Here is a 17,344-nt window from a genome sequence, read left to right on the forward strand (position 1 = left end):
ACTGCGATTGTAAGCTCAGGGCTCAGGGTCAGGGGTCTCAGTGGACCACCTTGATTTTCATGCACACCTGCTCCTGGGTAGCCAGGCTGGCAGCTCTCCTGCCCTAGCCGGCCACTTTCCTGTGCCTAGTGCGGAGGTCGTGGACGAGGTCCACGATGTCCGCACTAGCCTAGGCGGGTGCCCGCCTCTTGCGATCTCGGGCAAGCTCCCGGGAGCCGCCAGCCTGGTCCCAGGAAGAGGGGGAAGGCTGGGGGGCATCGGATGGGTGGCTCGAGTCGTGCCAGGTGCAGGGTCTGCTGGCTGGGTGCTAGCAGGCTTGCACCTGGCACGGGCACCGTAGCCAGCCCGTGCCCCTTTAAGGGGTCCGGGGCTGGGAGAGGGGCAGTAGAGTTTCCCTGGTGTTGGCCAGAGTGGCCACCAGGGAAACCTGGGGAGGGCTAGCCTCCCACTAGTTCGAATTAAGGGGCTACACACCCCTTAATTCGAACTAGTAAATTCGAACTAGGCTTAATCCTCATGGAATGAGGATTACCTAGTTCGAACTAAGCGCTCCGTTAGTTCGATTTAAATTCGAACTAACGGAGCGATAGTGTAGCGCCTATGAAAGTTAGTTCGAACTAACGAATGTAGTGTAGACATACCCTAAGAGATTAAGGGGGAGTATGATAGAGGTCTATAAAATCATGACTGGTGTGGAAAAAGTGAATAAGGAAAAGTTATTTACTTGTTCCCATAACATCAGAACTGTCACCAAGTGTAATTAATAGGTAGCAGGTTTAAAACAAACAAAAGTTTTTCTTGACACAGGGCACAATCAACCTATTGAACACCTTGCTAGAGGATGTTGTGAATACCAGGATTTTGAATAGGGTTCAAAAAAAGAATTTGATAAATACATCGAGATTAGGTCCATCAGTAACTATTAGGAATGGTGTCTGTAGCCTCTGTTTGTCAGAGGCTGGAAATGGATGGCAGGAGAGGGTTCACATGATGATTACCTGCTCTGTATACTCCCTCTAGGAAATCTGGCATTGGCCAAGAGAGGATACTGGACTAGATGGACCTTGGGTCTGACCCAGTATGGCCATTCTTGTGCTCTTATATTAGGTATACAATTGTGAATTTTTTTCATAGTGAAGAACTTCATCAGTTGTGATACAAGTTTAGATAGTGGTGTTTCAACTATAGCTTTGATTTGTTTCTTAGTTTGCTCTTTTCTTCATGAGTTAGTAATCACATGCAATAAGAACTGCAGTTGAGTTTGTTGCTGCACGTGATTTTTTTTCTTTAATTTTAGTGCAGAAGCAATAATTGCCTTTGGAGTTTATTTTAGCCTTATGGTATGAGATTTTTCTGACTTCCCATGCACTAAAGCATTATGCACCAAAATATCCACTTCCTCCAGCCCTTTCAGAATTTCACTCATTTTCCTGGGGTATATTGCATGCCAAACAGGAGCTATCAAAGGTAATTCCCTTCCAAATGGCCTTAAAAGAATGTCAGCTTTGTGTCCAAAATTATTACACTGTCTCCAAGAGACAAATAATCACCCACAACATTTTGTATCCATTTGTTTACCTGCATAAAAACATTCATTTCTGAGCATGCAAAAAGCTTCTAGAGTGGGAACCATCTTCTCCTCTCCTCCCCCATGTTTGTACATCTCCCATAACAGTGAAGTCTTGCTTCATGTCTAGGGTCCCTAGGCATTACAGTAATGTAAATAATAAATGTAAGTGGGTGCATATGCAATTTGGCAGGCATGTATTTAGAGACCATCATAAGTGTTTTGCCCTTTTGCTTTTACCCCTTTTATTGGAACTATCTCCGAATCTCTCTGGAGCTCATGAATTCCCCCTCTCCCACATAATGGAAAAAGCCTTAAATATACTGCACCAGCAATCACTATTTGAAATATGACTGAAACAGCTAGCGCTTAAGAAGATTTTCCTTTTGAAAAAGTGAACAGGAAAAATCAATACTATGTTGCTCTCATTGCAAAATTAGTATGATCTGTCTGTCTGGGACACAATTCCATGCCAAATCTCCAATCTGTGTAGCATGTCAGATTTTTCTCCCCATGCTTTTTAAAGTTCTTAACTCAGCAAGTCTGTAACTGATGTAGTTTCCATTTATTCTTTTCATGTCTCACAGTTCAACAATATTTAAACCCGAAACAAGCAACATTATTAACTTAGAGTCACGGCTGCTTCAGTGCAAATCTTGCTTAAAACAATCACTAAAAGTTGACTGCTGCAAATCACACTCCTCTCAAGTCCATTCCAAATGTTGCTTTCATGATATCAAACTTCCCCTCTCCCTTTGAATCTCTCCACTAATTCCTACTTCACCACCACATCAGATAAAAGCTTCTTGTCTTTATCTTTTAAAGTTCTTCATAACTTGGTTCCATCCACCCTACTGATACAATAACATATTGTGAGATCAAGACTATAATATATAAATGTAATACTACTGTTACTGATAAAAATTAAGGAGGGCACCAATTAAACTAACCTCTACATGGATCTTAGCTCAGGTACCTCTAAATAGTTCACTTAGGCTATGTCTATACTGCAGCCTTCTTGCTCAAGAGCACGTCCACACTGCCAAGTGCTTTTGTGCAAGAGCATCCATGGCAGGTTGGATGCTCTCTTGCACAAGAAAATTCTGATGGCCATTTTAGCCATAGAAGTTTATTGCGCAAGAAACCCCATCCACACTAGCCTTTTTGTGCAAGAGCTCTTGAGCAAAAAGGCTTATTCCTCGTGGGGAGAGAAATAACTCTTTCACAAAAAGCCCTCTCTTCTGACAGTCTACTGTAAACTTTCTTGCACAAGAATGGGCTTGTAGTGTGGACACACCATGGCTATGTCTACATTGTCGGGTTGTTGCTCCAGAAGTATGCAAATGAGACTAAGCGTGGAATATCACCGAGCCTCATTTGCATACCTAATGAGCTGCCATTTTTGCGGAAGAGGCTCTTGCACTAAAAGGAGCTGTCTACACTGCCCCTTTGTGCTCAAGTAAAACCCTCTTGCGCAATGCCGCTACGCTGATTATTTTCAGGAATAATGGCATTGCGCAAGAGGGTTTTTCTTGTGCAAGAAGGGGCAGCGTAGACAGCTCCTTCTAGCGCAAGAGCCTCTTCCACAAAAATGGTGGCTTATTAGGTATGCAAATGAGTCTGGGCGATATTCCACACTTCGCCTCATTTGCATACTTCTGGTGCAACAACCTGCCAGTGTAAGCATAGCCCATAAGTTTTTGAGCAAGAACAGCCATTCTTGTGCAAGAAGCCTGTACTGTAGACATAGCCTTATAGTCTCGTTATTTCAGAAGTGTTGAGCACTTGTAGCTCTCTGTGGCTTCACTGAGACTTATGGTACCCAGTACCTCTGAAAAATCAAACCATGAAGGGCTTCACAAGAACATTCCTACCTAATACACAGAATCTTAATTCGCATGTCCAATTTCTCAGTACATCCTTGAACATTCAACCTTTGCTATGAGTCATTAGAATAAGGTACATTATAGGAAGCACTCTCTCCCTGACACGCACTGTGGGCAAAAGAGACATTGGGCTAAAAGAGAAACGGGGGAGAACAACAGCAAAGAAGCAGAAGACAATAGAGAGAAAGAGAGATGAAAGAAAGCAAAGAAATTATTTGGAAGCACAACGGATTTAAGAAGCATGTTAGCATGATTTTGGCAGCACAAAAGCCATCCAATTTAGCTGACTTAAACTTGAGCCAGGAGTTCTGCTTTATATTTGGGAGAGAGAACCTCTACATGTCAACCAAGTAAAAAGCGTGTAGAATAGCAAGTGATTCTCTCACTTCACTATGGCAGAGCCTCTTCATGATTTTTGTCAGCATCATCATCATTGTGGGTGTTGTCCTCATCTGTGCAGATATAGTCTTCCTCTAGGACAATATTAGGTAAGGACTCAGCAAACGTTTTAAAGAAACATCACATAGTAAACGAATAAAGCTCAGAACTCTACGCATTTGAACTTCAGCACCTAGAAGTCAGTGTTGAACAGTCTCCCATAAGGAAAAGGAGCCGAATCCTTGCTTTGGGAAAATATGATGGCACCCCAGAACTCATATTATTAGTGTCAGAAGCAAAAAACTAAAGGGTACTTCTTTGCTGTTTCTATCTCAGTTACCTGATTTGAATGATTTTCTTCTAGAAAGAAACTCTGGCCTGCTTTGTTTTAAAAGTTCAAATAACTGCTCCTTTTTCCATCTCTGTTTAAGTAGAACAATATGAAGAAACAGAGCAGAAGTCAGATTTAGTGGGGCAAAAAAGAGAAAGAAGAGATAGTAAGAATGTGCAAAGTGGAGCAAGTCATTAAAGCTTATGGTCAGAGGTTTTAGATAATATTTAACCTGGAAACTAACTTCTTTAAATGACAGCATTTTCTGCTTTCAAATCTGTCAAATGAGACATTCCTCTGTCTTGCACACATCCTTGAAGCAGATGGTAAACAGTGCTGTGAATCAGCCAAAAAAACCAACAACAAAAAAAAGCCTCTGTCTCAATGCTCTACTTCTCCTTAATACTATCCAAAACATTGGTAATTCTCTTTGGGTATGTCTACACTTCAGAATAGGACTATTCTAGTCTACCTATTTCAGGGCTGCAAATGTAGGCATTTGGAATTGCAAATCAAGCCTGGGATTTAAATATCCCGTGCTTAATTTGCATCTTCCCGGCCGGGTGCCATTTTTTAAATTTACAAGCCCGGAATAACTGCCCGCGTCTACACGCTGCAGTGAAACAGGTGTTCGAAATAAAGCCCTATTTTAAACTACCTGTTCTTCCTCCTGCAATGAGGTTTAACAGGTAGTTCAAAATAGGGCTTTATTTCGAATGCCTACTTCACTGCTGCGTGTAGACACGGACAGTTATTCCAGGCTTGTAAATTTAAAAAATGGCACCCGGCCGGGAAGATGCAAATTAAGCACAGGATATTTAAATCCCGGGCTTGATTTGCAATTCCGAATGCCTACATTTGCAGCCCTATTCTGAAATAGGCTGCAAGTGTAGACATGCCCTTTTATATAGCACTCACCTTTCAATATAGGAGACTGTCTGGAACAATATAGGCAGAAGAAAAGCCATCCTTCATCTGCTTCATTGCCCTGGCCTTCAAAATCACATTGTCATCAGGATGCTGCTACAACGTTGACATTATTCCTGGGGTGGCAGACTCAGAAGGAGATCCAGAGTATCTTCATGTCATGGAACTCCACAGTATCTCCACCATACCCAATTGGGGAAGGGAGGCTGTCACAGAGACAAATGAACCACAGTGGGTAGCCTCTCTGGAAGAACTAACCCCAGAGCAGCCACTGTGAATCTCTAATGAGGAGGTTATTCGGATTGTGGTGGTCTGGGCATTGACTTTGCCATCTGCCCTCTGTCAGGTATCTGGGCCTTGTCCCCACACATTTATGGCCTGCAGATTTGTCTTTAATACAGTTTTCCTACTACAGCTTGGAGAATTTTGAACATTAGACCCAGGACTCAAAGTCTGATTCTTAAGGTGTGGGTACTGTCATGCATGTTAGCTTTAACTAAAAGTAGGCCTCTTTTCATTCAAAGTTCCCATGGTCCAAAATAGTCTATTTTTACTGATATTATAAATAATCTGTGAATTGTTACAAGAATGGAAAGAATTATCAAATAAACCAGACATCATAACTTTAATTGGGTCTCAGGACATGTCTACACTATGAATGTAGGTTCTACTTATTAAAGCTGACTTTTTAGCACATGTTCTCATTGGGCACATAAAGTTGATGGAGTTTGTCCCCAGTAGATGTGGCTACCCTTAGCTTTTACAGTGACGCACTGTGGGTAGCCATCCCACAATTCCTGCTGCCATTTGCATTCTGTGTTAGGCTTGATTATCAAGGTGAACTCACCAGAAGTGCCCTCTCTGCCATCAGGGTCAGGGAGCAATAAGTCCTAGCAGAGGATTGTCTCCCAAGTTAAAAAAGGTCAGATCCTCCACTTACCTGCTGAATATTATCCTCCTTCGTCTTGTCATCAACAATTTCCTCTTCATTGTTACCCCTGGCTGTTGAGAGTCACTTGGGAGATAGCTATGAACAGCTTTGGGTTCCCTCCCCCACAATCCCATTTAGCTGCTCATAGAAGTGGCACATCTGAGGCTCTAATAAGACAGATCATTTGCCTCCTTTGTCTTTTGTGGAACTTGCCTGAGCTCCTTTATTTTCATGTGACGCTGTTGAGTGTCCCTGCTGCATCATTTTCCACCACGTCCTATGCAATTTTGGCATTGATATCAGCATTTCTTATGCTGCTTCAGAGTTCTGCCTACACAGATTCCTGTCTCCACACAACAATCATATCCAGGATTTCTCGCATGTTCTATGCTGCAACTCATTTGCAACCCTGGGCATTCACAGTCAGGTGTGTTGCTAAGGTGTGCTGCGGGGCTCACCACACTGATCAAACAGGAAATTTCCTGGATCTTTTCTTGTGTACATGGGAGACCATCAGAATTGAAAGTGCTAGCCAGAGTGGTCACACTGGGGCACTCTGAGACACCTCTTGGAGCACAAAAACTTCAACTTTAACAGCACTGCATCTGCATTATCCCAAAATCGACCATACAAGGTCAAATTTAGTACTACTCCTCTTGTCAAGGAGTAGTACAGAAATCAACTTTAATCACCCTCAAAGTCAGTGGAATGGGCTATGGTGGCGTAAACTCATTGGCTAGTGAATCAACCGAATGGAGCCAACTTTGACCTAACCTCATAGTATAGACAAAGCCTTAGTGTAGCCTCCTTGCTTACTTTCATGTGATAAACTTTTTAAAGGAATGAATGCTGCAAAGTGTGTTTCATACAGTGCTTTCTGATTCACATCCTCCAACCAAAAGTTGAGTCAGCAGCTATAATGCTCAATCTCACAATATTCATAGTTGATACTACCACTGTTCTCTAATTCAGTGCATGTATGCACATCACTAAACCCCCACACAATGAGTTACAAGATCTGGGTGTACAAGATAATCCATACAGCATTCTCCATCAAGAGTTAAAAAGATATAATTTTATTTTATCCTAAGAAAGCTGTCTTTAACTTAGGTCAGATAGAGCAGTGTTAATTAATAAGCCACTTTTTAGTTTGTCTCTATGATCAAAGAGCTCTTGTCCAGTATGTAGTAGCTGCTTTCCTTTACATTTCAGCTTTATATTTAGTTTCCAGAGAGAGGAAAGAATAAATCCTGACAATAACAATGATGAATCTTTAATAGCACTCATTAAAATCAATGTTTGATTTTTTTTCAACAAGTCCATCTGAAATTCAATTTTTTTAGACTGAAAAGCATTTAAAAGCTTTTGGGCTATTTGTAACAAAACACCCTTAATTCCTTTTATAATAGCCGAATCTCTATTGGCAGTTTTTTTAAAAAAATCTAGTGGTGGCTTTGATCTTCAGGTATCAGCTAAAGGGTATTCTAGAGCTGGGTTTAAAGTAATGTACTGTAGAAAGCTACTGTCCAGTGAAAAATTCTCAATTACTTTAAGAGCTAGCCTTCACCATGCTTTTACTTTTACAGGCCTTTCTCATTTTTTTTTGAAATTTCAAGTTCCATAATACCAAAGTGCTTTAAGCAATTATTTATTATGGTATTACCTCATTCTCATTTTCTTTTCCACACACATAAAAAAGTTGCATTTGCTTCATGAGTCTAGGCAGCATGTGCAAGTTGAACTTATACCTCCCACGCTTCCCTGATAGAAGCATGTAATCGCCTGTCTTGGGCGACAGGGCTTTCCTATTCTCCACTGAAAAGCTTCAGTGTCCTTTTACCTATAGTTCTGCAACAAGAATTAAATTAAAAGAAACTAACTCTAGGATGTTTGTTTTTTGTCATAGCTTCCAACTGGAAAATGCAAATTTAAACCCAAATTTTTAATGACATGCACACTTTTTAATGTATCTGACTTGTATACCTGCCATATAAACATTCAATTTGTGTCCAAAAATAGAAGGTTCAAGAGTGTATAGGTAAGCAGAACTCCTGATTTGTGTGTTTACATCAGATATTGCATACATGGAGGTTGGATGTGCACATTCATGAATTTGTCTTTTTGATATTCCTTCAGGACTATTAAAATGGCTCAATAGCTTCCTCAATTAGAGCCTTAATTAATGGCTCTAATTAATTTAATATTCTCCCAGAATTTCAAAAGTTAAATTAATAAAAGCGCCCCAGGCAAGCAATTGTCAAGCCAGAAAAAAAAATCTGCTTTAATTCTACCTAAACAGATTTTTTTTTTCTGGAAATACATTCAAGCAAATTTTCCCCATTTTTGACTTTTCTCCCACAAACCCACAAAAAGTTTTGTGGAAAAGGATTTCCGTTTTCCTGATAGCTCTACTGCAGAATGTATATCCTTGAAAATCTGGACCCAAAGACTGAAAACCATGAAACAGTGATACAGTTGTTTTTAAAAGGAGGGACTTATGTAACTACCTTATTTTAATTAAAGTAAAGAAAGGCAAACTTCACCAGATGTGACCATGTATTTGATTAATTCTCTGTAACATACATGGTAAAGATGATTGTATCACGGCAACTGACTCATTACTGAGGAGATATGATCCTGCTTTGGGGTGCAAGTTGGCAACTTGGGGTTCATTTGAATTTCTGATTATTTTTGTAGTTTCAGGCATCTTTTCCAACTTCATCCAAGATACTTGCAATCATTTTTTGGGGGGTATGAATGTACCCAGTTGTTCTTTCCTTGATGACCTCTGCATTATATAATTGCAAAAGTGCTCGAGATGGGATTACCCTTGGAGATCATTTAGAAGACACAGATACAGGCAGTCCCCGGGTTACGTCAGTCCGACTTAAGTCGGACCCCTAGTTACAAACCAGGAGGGGACCCCGCTAGTGTGGGGTGCCTCCCCCACTGTCGCCACCTCCGGCGGCGTGGGGGGTGCTTCCCCCCAGCAGACCAGGGAGTCGCGGAGCGGCTTTTATCGCCGCGGAGGACGCGGGCGACGGGACCGCCGAGACATGCTGCGGTCCCGCCGCCCGCATCCTCCACGGTGAGAAAAGCCACTCCACGTCTCCCTGGTCTGCTGGGGGGGGGGGGGGGGGGCGCAGCTAGTGTGCCCCCCTCAGCAGACCAGGCTTTTCTTGCCGACGCCTGGGGTAGAGCAGCTGGGGGGCTGCCGGGTTGGTCCCACAGCGCCGAGGTGCGGCACTACTGGACCAACCCAGCAGCACCCCAGCTGCTCTGTCCCAGGCATCCAGATTCAGCCCCTGTTGAAACTGATCAGCAACTGGTCATTTTCAGCAGCAGCTGACTTGGGAACACCTGGCAGAGCTGCCGGGTTGGTCCAGTAGCGCCGAGGAGCGGTGCTGCGGGACCAACCCAGCAGCACCCCAGCTGCTCTGCCCCAGGTGTGTCCGATTCAGCCGCTGCTGGTCAGTTTCAACAGCGGCTGAATCTGGACGCCAGTTCCGACTTACATACAAATTCAACTTAAGAACAAACCTACAGTTTCTATCTTGTATGTAACCCGGGGACTGCCTGTAGTGCAGATGCAGCTTTCCATCTGTTTTCTGTCCTAAGCCCAAATATTAAAGAAATATTTTCATACTGTGAGATGTGAAATGGGCTGTAAAGATCATACTTTCTTCACCAGGGAGTGGAAAAAGTCATCAGATAACATATTGTTTCTTTAAAGAGAAATTATAAAATCCTTGAAGGTGTCAATACTCAGGCTGTCAGTAAATTTAATGAGATGAGATGTAACACATGTAGACTGCATCTAATAAATCCTCTAATTAGGTTGTTAAGATACTATCTGCAAGGGGCTCCTCAATTTTTTGGACAGAGGGTAACAGAGATGTGAATAATAAGATTTATAAAGCAGATATATGAGAGCTGCAATTCCTTCACCTTGATCTATGAAACTGACATGCTCCTTAAATAATGCATTATTTGTTTTGTTTCCCACTCAGTTTTAACTAAAGATGTAAATAAAATTACCAGAAGTAAATCAATAAAATACATGTCCATTTATCCTGGAGGGAAATATAGTGTTTTGCGTTTGATACTCTTTTTGTTCCTTACAACAGTCTTTTACTGCTTTCTGCTTCCCAGGAGTAACATCTGGACTAGGGGATGCCCAATGCACAAGAAAACAACAAACCTTATTTTCCAAATCGGTATTATAATTATTTGGATTATGGTAGCATTGAGACACTCCAACCAAAATCAGAACCCCGTTGTACTAGAAGTGTTTCAACTACACAGTGTGAGAGACTGTGTTTTGCAAAAGGCTTACAATTAGTTCTGAGGAAATAATTGCTATTTCAGTTCAGTGGCATGGAAAAAAAGTGGTTAGTTTAGAACTAAAACTGTTTTTCCCCAGTTTTTTCTTAATGTAACAAACAAAAATATATGAAAATCCTGAAAAAATTCTTTGGATTATGTGAAATGTTTTGAATGTTGATTCAAAAATAACATTACAAAACAAAATGTTAAGTTGAAATGACATGTTCAAAACAAAATACTGTTTCAAATGAACATTTAATTTAGAAAGCGCCATTTCAATATATTTTGTTTCTAAAACTATTTTGAAAAAAGGACAGAGCAGTCTATTTGACAGTTCTGAAATTTTTGTTTTCTATGTTATTTTGGATGAAGCTATTTGCTAAGTTTGACCTAAATTTGTGAACAGTTTTGATACTCAAAAATATATTTTCTGGCATTAATTGCTTGCTGAAAACAATTCACTCCTTTCTACTTCCAAGCTGACTCAATAAGCCAGACAAAGAGTGCTGAAAAGAAACACTATCTTCTTCATTTTACAGATCAGGAATTGTGGTGCAGAGAGATCAATTGTCTCATCGAAGGTCCCACAGGTGCTTAAAGCATAAGAACATCCACTAGTCTAGAGAGAACCTCTCTGTTTCTCAGAATGGCTCCTGATTCAATCAACACTGGAGAAGCAAATGCTGTAATCTCCAGTAATTTGATAAATACTTTTTTACTAGTTTCATCTTTGGAAGTCATTAACTGGAGTGAATTGCTGCAGCAAGTTAGCAGATGGAGTCTGAACTTAAGTGGATGGAAAAGGGAGGGGAAAAAGCCAAGTAAGACAGTAAGTGTTAAACTATATCAGGTATGGTGGATTGAGATCTGGCCTGTGAGCAATGTTTATTCCAGTATATACCCCCCATTATGGGGTGGGGGAAGTACATGAAATTAAATATGTTTTTCTCTCTTCTAAGGGTCTCTTCCTTCCTTAATGATGGAAAAGAAAACTATTATGAAACCCTCGATCTGATTCTCATGGGTGTAATTTCATAACTGCAGATGAGGCATGAAACCTTTCTCTGTGTTCTATGTAATTTAAATAGTCATCTACAGGTATGTTCTATATTGATTTTTTCTTTAGAGTTAAATAAAAGTAAAATGCCCCTAAATAAAACTTTGGACACAAAAATAAACAGAACTATTATATAATCACGATTATTATATGATCCTGTAATAAAGACTCAATATAATTAATCTTTTTATTGGGTTTTATACATAAAAGTGAGACACAAATGGGTTGAAGATATATACTATAAATCATGCAGAGTCACACAAGATACTCCGCTAAAAGCCCTGGCTCTATGATAAACTCCTTATGGGTGGATCACGGGCCTCCTCAGAGCCCCACTGATTTAGAGTACCAAAGAGTTGGTTGGAGCCAGTCGTGGACAACCTGTGGCCTGTGGGACACATGTGTCCCATTGGGATTGTATGGGTGACCCATGATACATGTTGTTGACTCTTGCACGTGGCTCAGGGTTGCCAGATTCTGCTGGTTTTCTTTGCATCGTTTTTCCCCCTACCAGTATTTCTCAAGTATCACACATGTAAAGCAAGGACATATGAAGTGAGGGACATGCTGACTGTACACAGCATTGACAGTGAGAGCCATATGCTCTTGCTGCATCCAATGAATGTGCTGCTATGGTTCAATCGGCACATCCCACAAAATCTAAGTATGCAAGTGCAGTTACCACAACTACTCTATGCTGACAGATCATCTTGGGCCCATTGAGATGAAGGAGCCCATTCAATAACTCCTGCAGCCCATTCAATAACCTAGGTTATTCTGGTCTGAACAGAGCTCATTGCAGGTTTGTAGCCTGAATTGGCAAAGGACTTAGACATGAGCATAAGCCTTATTGCTATGCAGCAAAGCACACGAGCATGGAGTTAAAGCTAGATGATTTCAAGAAAGCACATGCTTAGGTGCTTTGCTGAGTTGAGGCCTGAGTGATTACTTGCATATAATGGAAGAACTTCTAATTATATTGCTGGGCACACAATGTCTTCAGCAAGCCGTATTGCAAGAATTTGTATGATGCAAGGAGCCATGGCAAAAGAAGGGAGGGAAAGAAAGAAAAAGGCTGAAGAACAAAAAGAGACCAAAGAGATTATAGTTTAGATTCTTTATAGTTTAAGATTCCTTAGCATTTTGTTTCCTGGTTTTTTGGGTTTAAATCTGTCTCAACATTCCTTTATTTTAGTTTCTAGAATGAGCAATATTAGAGTTCCAATATAAAATTAATTTTGCCAGTTCAAAGTACCTAACAGTTTCACTCTATTGAAAACACAGTTTCATCTTCATTTATACTAAAAAGCTATTGTGATTACAGTTGGTATTTTTGGTGTTCTTTATATTAAACTTATCAGTTTCCTGTGCCATGTAATCAACCTCCATAGTCTTTATTTTTTCCTTTCCCACCTTGACAAAGCCAAAAACTGCGGTAGTCACAATACAGGCAAGGAGGGGAGAAAAGTGAAATCTAATATAAAAGAATGAAGTGCATTGAATTCCAGTGGGAAAATAAAAAATGATTTGTATTAAAGGTTAAATAGTCCCTAAACCATAATGTTACAAGTTTTATAGGAACGATGTCTCTGTATCCTTCTGCAATGCATCATCAATTCACAACCAAATACCACTGACACTGTACATTTTTTATGTCTACTGAACAATATTTGGATACCACTTACCTCTGAAGCATTTCTTCTGGAAATTATAAATATATTTCTTCCTAGGGATCAAAAGAAAGCACATCAAAATGAAAGATGAAGTCAACAAACTGAATTTGCAGCTGTTTTATATAAGCTAGGAAAGGGAGTGTAAAATTTCTTGTTCTAATCCACTTTAAACAGAGTTTTGTAGATAGCAATCTGAAAATGTTTCATTTGAAATACTACTTTATATCCTCCTCTTTCCCATGGAGTGCGTAAATGCTTATAAACAATCAGTTTTTCATTGTCAAGAAAGACCATGAAATTACAATCCTGAAACATCCCTCATGTGAAATTGTGCAGCTAATTTTAGATGTACTCTGGTCAAAGTGTAGCAGCCTAAATATAGGATTACCTCAAAAAGATTTCATTTCTGGTTAGGAATTTGAACAACTAACCAATGCTGACTTCAATAAAATTGCCTATTTTGTCTTCAGAACATATGAAAGGTCACATCTGAAATCCAGTAAGGCTGCTTTGCACATCTCTAATGGCCTAAAGCAACATTAAAAGCAGCTTAACCAGCTTCCTAGGGATTTTGCTGAGATGGAGGAATTCCCAAGAAACATAGCTGCCTTTATTAGTAGGCATCCTTTAGCCTTGAGACCATGGACACATGCTCCTTATAGGTAAAGAATGTACTCAAGTGGTTTTAAGACAGCTGTGGCTGTAGCCGAAGTGACCCACTTGAGAGAGGCAATCTCTGCCATATCTGTTGCATTTAAAAGAGAAGTTTCAACCCTTTGGCCTTCTATGAACTCTTTTTTCCTGGACTGCTTCCTCTCATAACTCAGGAGGTATTTATTGAGCTCAAATTTCCAAAGTTTGTGGTCCTGAGTGTGGTCTTCCCAGTTCATGTCCATTTCTTTGTCGTCTGTCTTGCACACATCCTTGAATTGCCCTTTTGGGCATTGTTTGGGTCTCTTTCCAGATGCCAATTCTTCCTAGAGGATGTCCTTTGGATGTGTTCCTCATTCATTTAACACTCACACTTGAGCTTGTAGATGCATGTCTTTTGCGGGCTGTTTGTGTGCTTGGTATGCTGGTCTGCTTTAGCACCTCAGTGTTGGAAAAACTTTATTAAAAGAATGACCAGGTAGCAAGGTGACGTGACCCCCCCAATTGTGCCCTTTTTTATGTGTGCATTAGGAAGCAGTATTTTTTACATGATCGTATACTATTTCTCAAATAATACAAAAGACAGGACTATGCAGCACTTTAAAGACTAACAAGATGGTTTATTAGGTGATGAGCTTTCGTGGGCCAGACCCACTTCCTCAGATCAAATTTGATCTGAGGAAGTGGGTCTGGCCCACGAAAGCTCATCACCTAATAAACCATCTTGTTAGTCTTTAAAGTGCTGCATAGTCCTGTCTTTTGTTTCAGCAAGACCAGACTAACACGGCTACATCTCTATTACTATTCAAAGAATACACTATAATATGAGAATCAAATCATTTTTATATTGCCTTAGGGACTCATGTATAGAACTTTATAAATAGTGGGGAAAAATGCATATTCCTAAAGATTAAGAAATTGATCCCAGACTCTCTGACTCTAGGCAACTTTAGGAGATAGTGTGGGAACTGAGGCCCTTAGGAAACCCTTATATGGCCATCATTGATGGCCACCATATTATATTCTTCACCCTCTTCCTCCTCCTCTTCCCTTTCATTTCTGCCTATTCCCTCAGGTAGAGGAATTCCATATTACATAGCTAATTTACACGAGATACTACATTCCAAGAATATCCTATTATCTTTTCTTGGCCTGTACTGCAGAGTACCACTGGATACATGGATACTTCCACCACATCTTTAAGATGCCAAAGAATCTTTTTCACTGACTGCATTTGATAACTAAACAAATAAATGTACAAAATCCCCCAAAATATCAAAAGGCATTTCCCAGACCCAGTGAATAGCTGACAAAGCAGATCACCTAAACCTTTTTTGGCCTGAGCTCTGAAGTTTTCCAAAGAAATGTCTTTGAGATGTTTTAAAAAGTAATTATGAAACATTATTTTCAAACAACTATTTTTGGGTACTGGCTTACTCTTTTCATCCCAAATTAACCAAATATTCATCCTCCAGCCCTGCAGACTCTGACAAAAAATGAGGACATAGTCTCAAAGTTACTGATTTCTAAAGAAAAATCCTCATAACAACATAAATCAATATGCAACATTAACTGTAGGTGTTACTCTGTGCTGAGCCTATAACACTACTAAACTATATTAATTATTCTTAGCTGTGCTCAATCTAACAGTGAATAGCAAATTATTGGAAGATCTGGAGTGCTGATAATTAATATATTCTCTTAAAAATAGTAATCTGCTATAATACAGTGCTTTGATCATTTCATTATTGTGTATCTTGACTTGATACGCATACCATCAATTCAGCTATTTTTTAGTTAGGTTGTTAATGAGAGAAAAGAGCAGTGACCATTCAGTTCATCACAGAATATAGAAAAGGTCAAGGTAGTGAACATTATTGATCCCTTAAATCATCCACTGTCCAACAAATACAGATTGGTTTTAAAATCAAAAGAAAAATCTTGCTACAAGAAGCTAGTAAACTGGTAAATCTACTGTAAAGTAATGATTTTATTTTTATAACATGGCTCAATTCCTGTTACTCTATTAAACCTACTATTGTGTCATTATATCTCTAGGTTAATTCTGTGAAAGTGCTATTGTGGATAAGGACTGCATCAAGGACAAGACCCAGAGAAAGGCTTAGTATGGCTAATTTGTAGCATTGGTATCAGTCAACTATTGTATGGATATGATAAGGCTGTCAGAACCTTAGAATTTAAAGCAGCTTATAAATATTTTATTTGAAATTCATTGTCAAGTAAACCTTAAGCCTTGTCTCTGCAGTGATATGTTTATTATCTAAATTAAGTCTTAATATTTAACTTGCTCTAATGCTCTTTTGTATCAATACAATTTTACAGGGCTTAATGCGAATTCTCCCATCGTCACAGAACTCTTTTTTTTTTCCTTGTATCATTTTCTTTTCTCATCCCAGGTTATGTCACCGAATTGGAGGATTTGGAGTGTTGATAGTTAATGTATCCTCTTAAATATAGTCATCTGCTTTGATAATTTAATTATTGTGTATTTTGACTTGGTGCCCATACCATCAATTCAGCTATTTTTTAGTTAGGTTGTTAATGAGGGAAAAATTCTGTAACCATTCAGTCCATCACAGAATATAGAAAAGGTCGAGGTAGTGAACATTATTTTAATTCACAGGATATTGTACTGAGGGTGATACATTCTTCATTCTTTAATACTGTAGTTCATTCTTAGGATAACATTATTACAAGAACATAATAAGCCATAAAATTAATCCACACTCAAAACAAAGCTAGCAATTAAAATGCTAAATGGCACAACTTCAATCCTCCTTTTTGACAATTATTGAAATGAGAATGGGGATTTGATCTCGTACCATATAAAATTGTTATCTTATTGCAACCCGAGTTGCCACAGGACAATAAATATCTGCTTAGTGCAACACTGCATTTGAATCTGGAAACCTGTTACGTTGTTTGAGAAACTGGAATTCTTTGCTGGCTTTTTACCTGGTCACATTTGGCCTTATAAATGCCACTACTGTGTGTCTATTTGTTAGCTTTTCCCTCCAAAACCTTCATACTTCTTCATTCACAGCATTTTGTGTCTGCTCCTGTTCAATCCCACGAATCCCCAGGCTTCAGATGCCTGTAATTTCACTTCCTCTCCCTTTCACTAAATGGAGATTTGACTTGAGCTATTGGACCATGTCTCTTTTGATTCATATTTGCCATTAATTACATTTAGTTCATTCATATGATGAATGGCAAAGGAGCTGGTATTGTTATTCTTGGCTTCAATGTTGTGGAATATTAGTTTAGTCTCAATCAATGAAAATTAGAGCCTCACAGCAGATTGGATATAAAAATTACAAATTGCAAGTCAGAGGACATTTGGGGACAGACTCTGAGCTGCAGCTGAGCCTTGATCAGAATAGTTCAGAAAGGTGAATTAATTTTCTTTTAAGAAACCTTGATGCTTGTTCTGATCCTGGGGTCTACCTTACCCTGGTTGCTCACTGCCCAGAAAGTGGTGATATACAGGGAGTGCTAGGTAGTCTTTTTGCCACTGGAAAATTCCCTTATCAAGGGAATAGAGACCTCCTCCTGTTTTATAGCTGCTTTGAATGAGGAGCAATCTGTTTCAGTCT

General features: G+C 39.6%; 1 long non-coding RNA gene across 1 annotated transcript; it reads left to right on the plus strand.

Moving 5' to 3' along the window:
- Nucleotides 1–10,890: 10,890 nt before the first annotated feature.
- LOC142829447 (uncharacterized) lies at nt 10,891–16,175 on the plus strand. Its single transcript, XR_012903859.1, has 3 exons — nt 10,891–11,175; nt 11,306–11,444; nt 15,786–16,175. It is a non-coding gene; the product is annotated as an uncharacterized LOC142829447 (long non-coding RNA).
- Nucleotides 16,176–17,344: the final 1,169 nt, after the last annotated feature.

Source organism: Pelodiscus sinensis, chromosome 5 (genome assembly GCF_049634645.1).
Source record: "Pelodiscus sinensis isolate JC-2024 chromosome 5, ASM4963464v1, whole genome shotgun sequence".
In the NCBI taxonomy this organism is placed as follows: Eukaryota; Metazoa; Chordata; order Testudines; family Trionychidae; genus Pelodiscus; species Pelodiscus sinensis.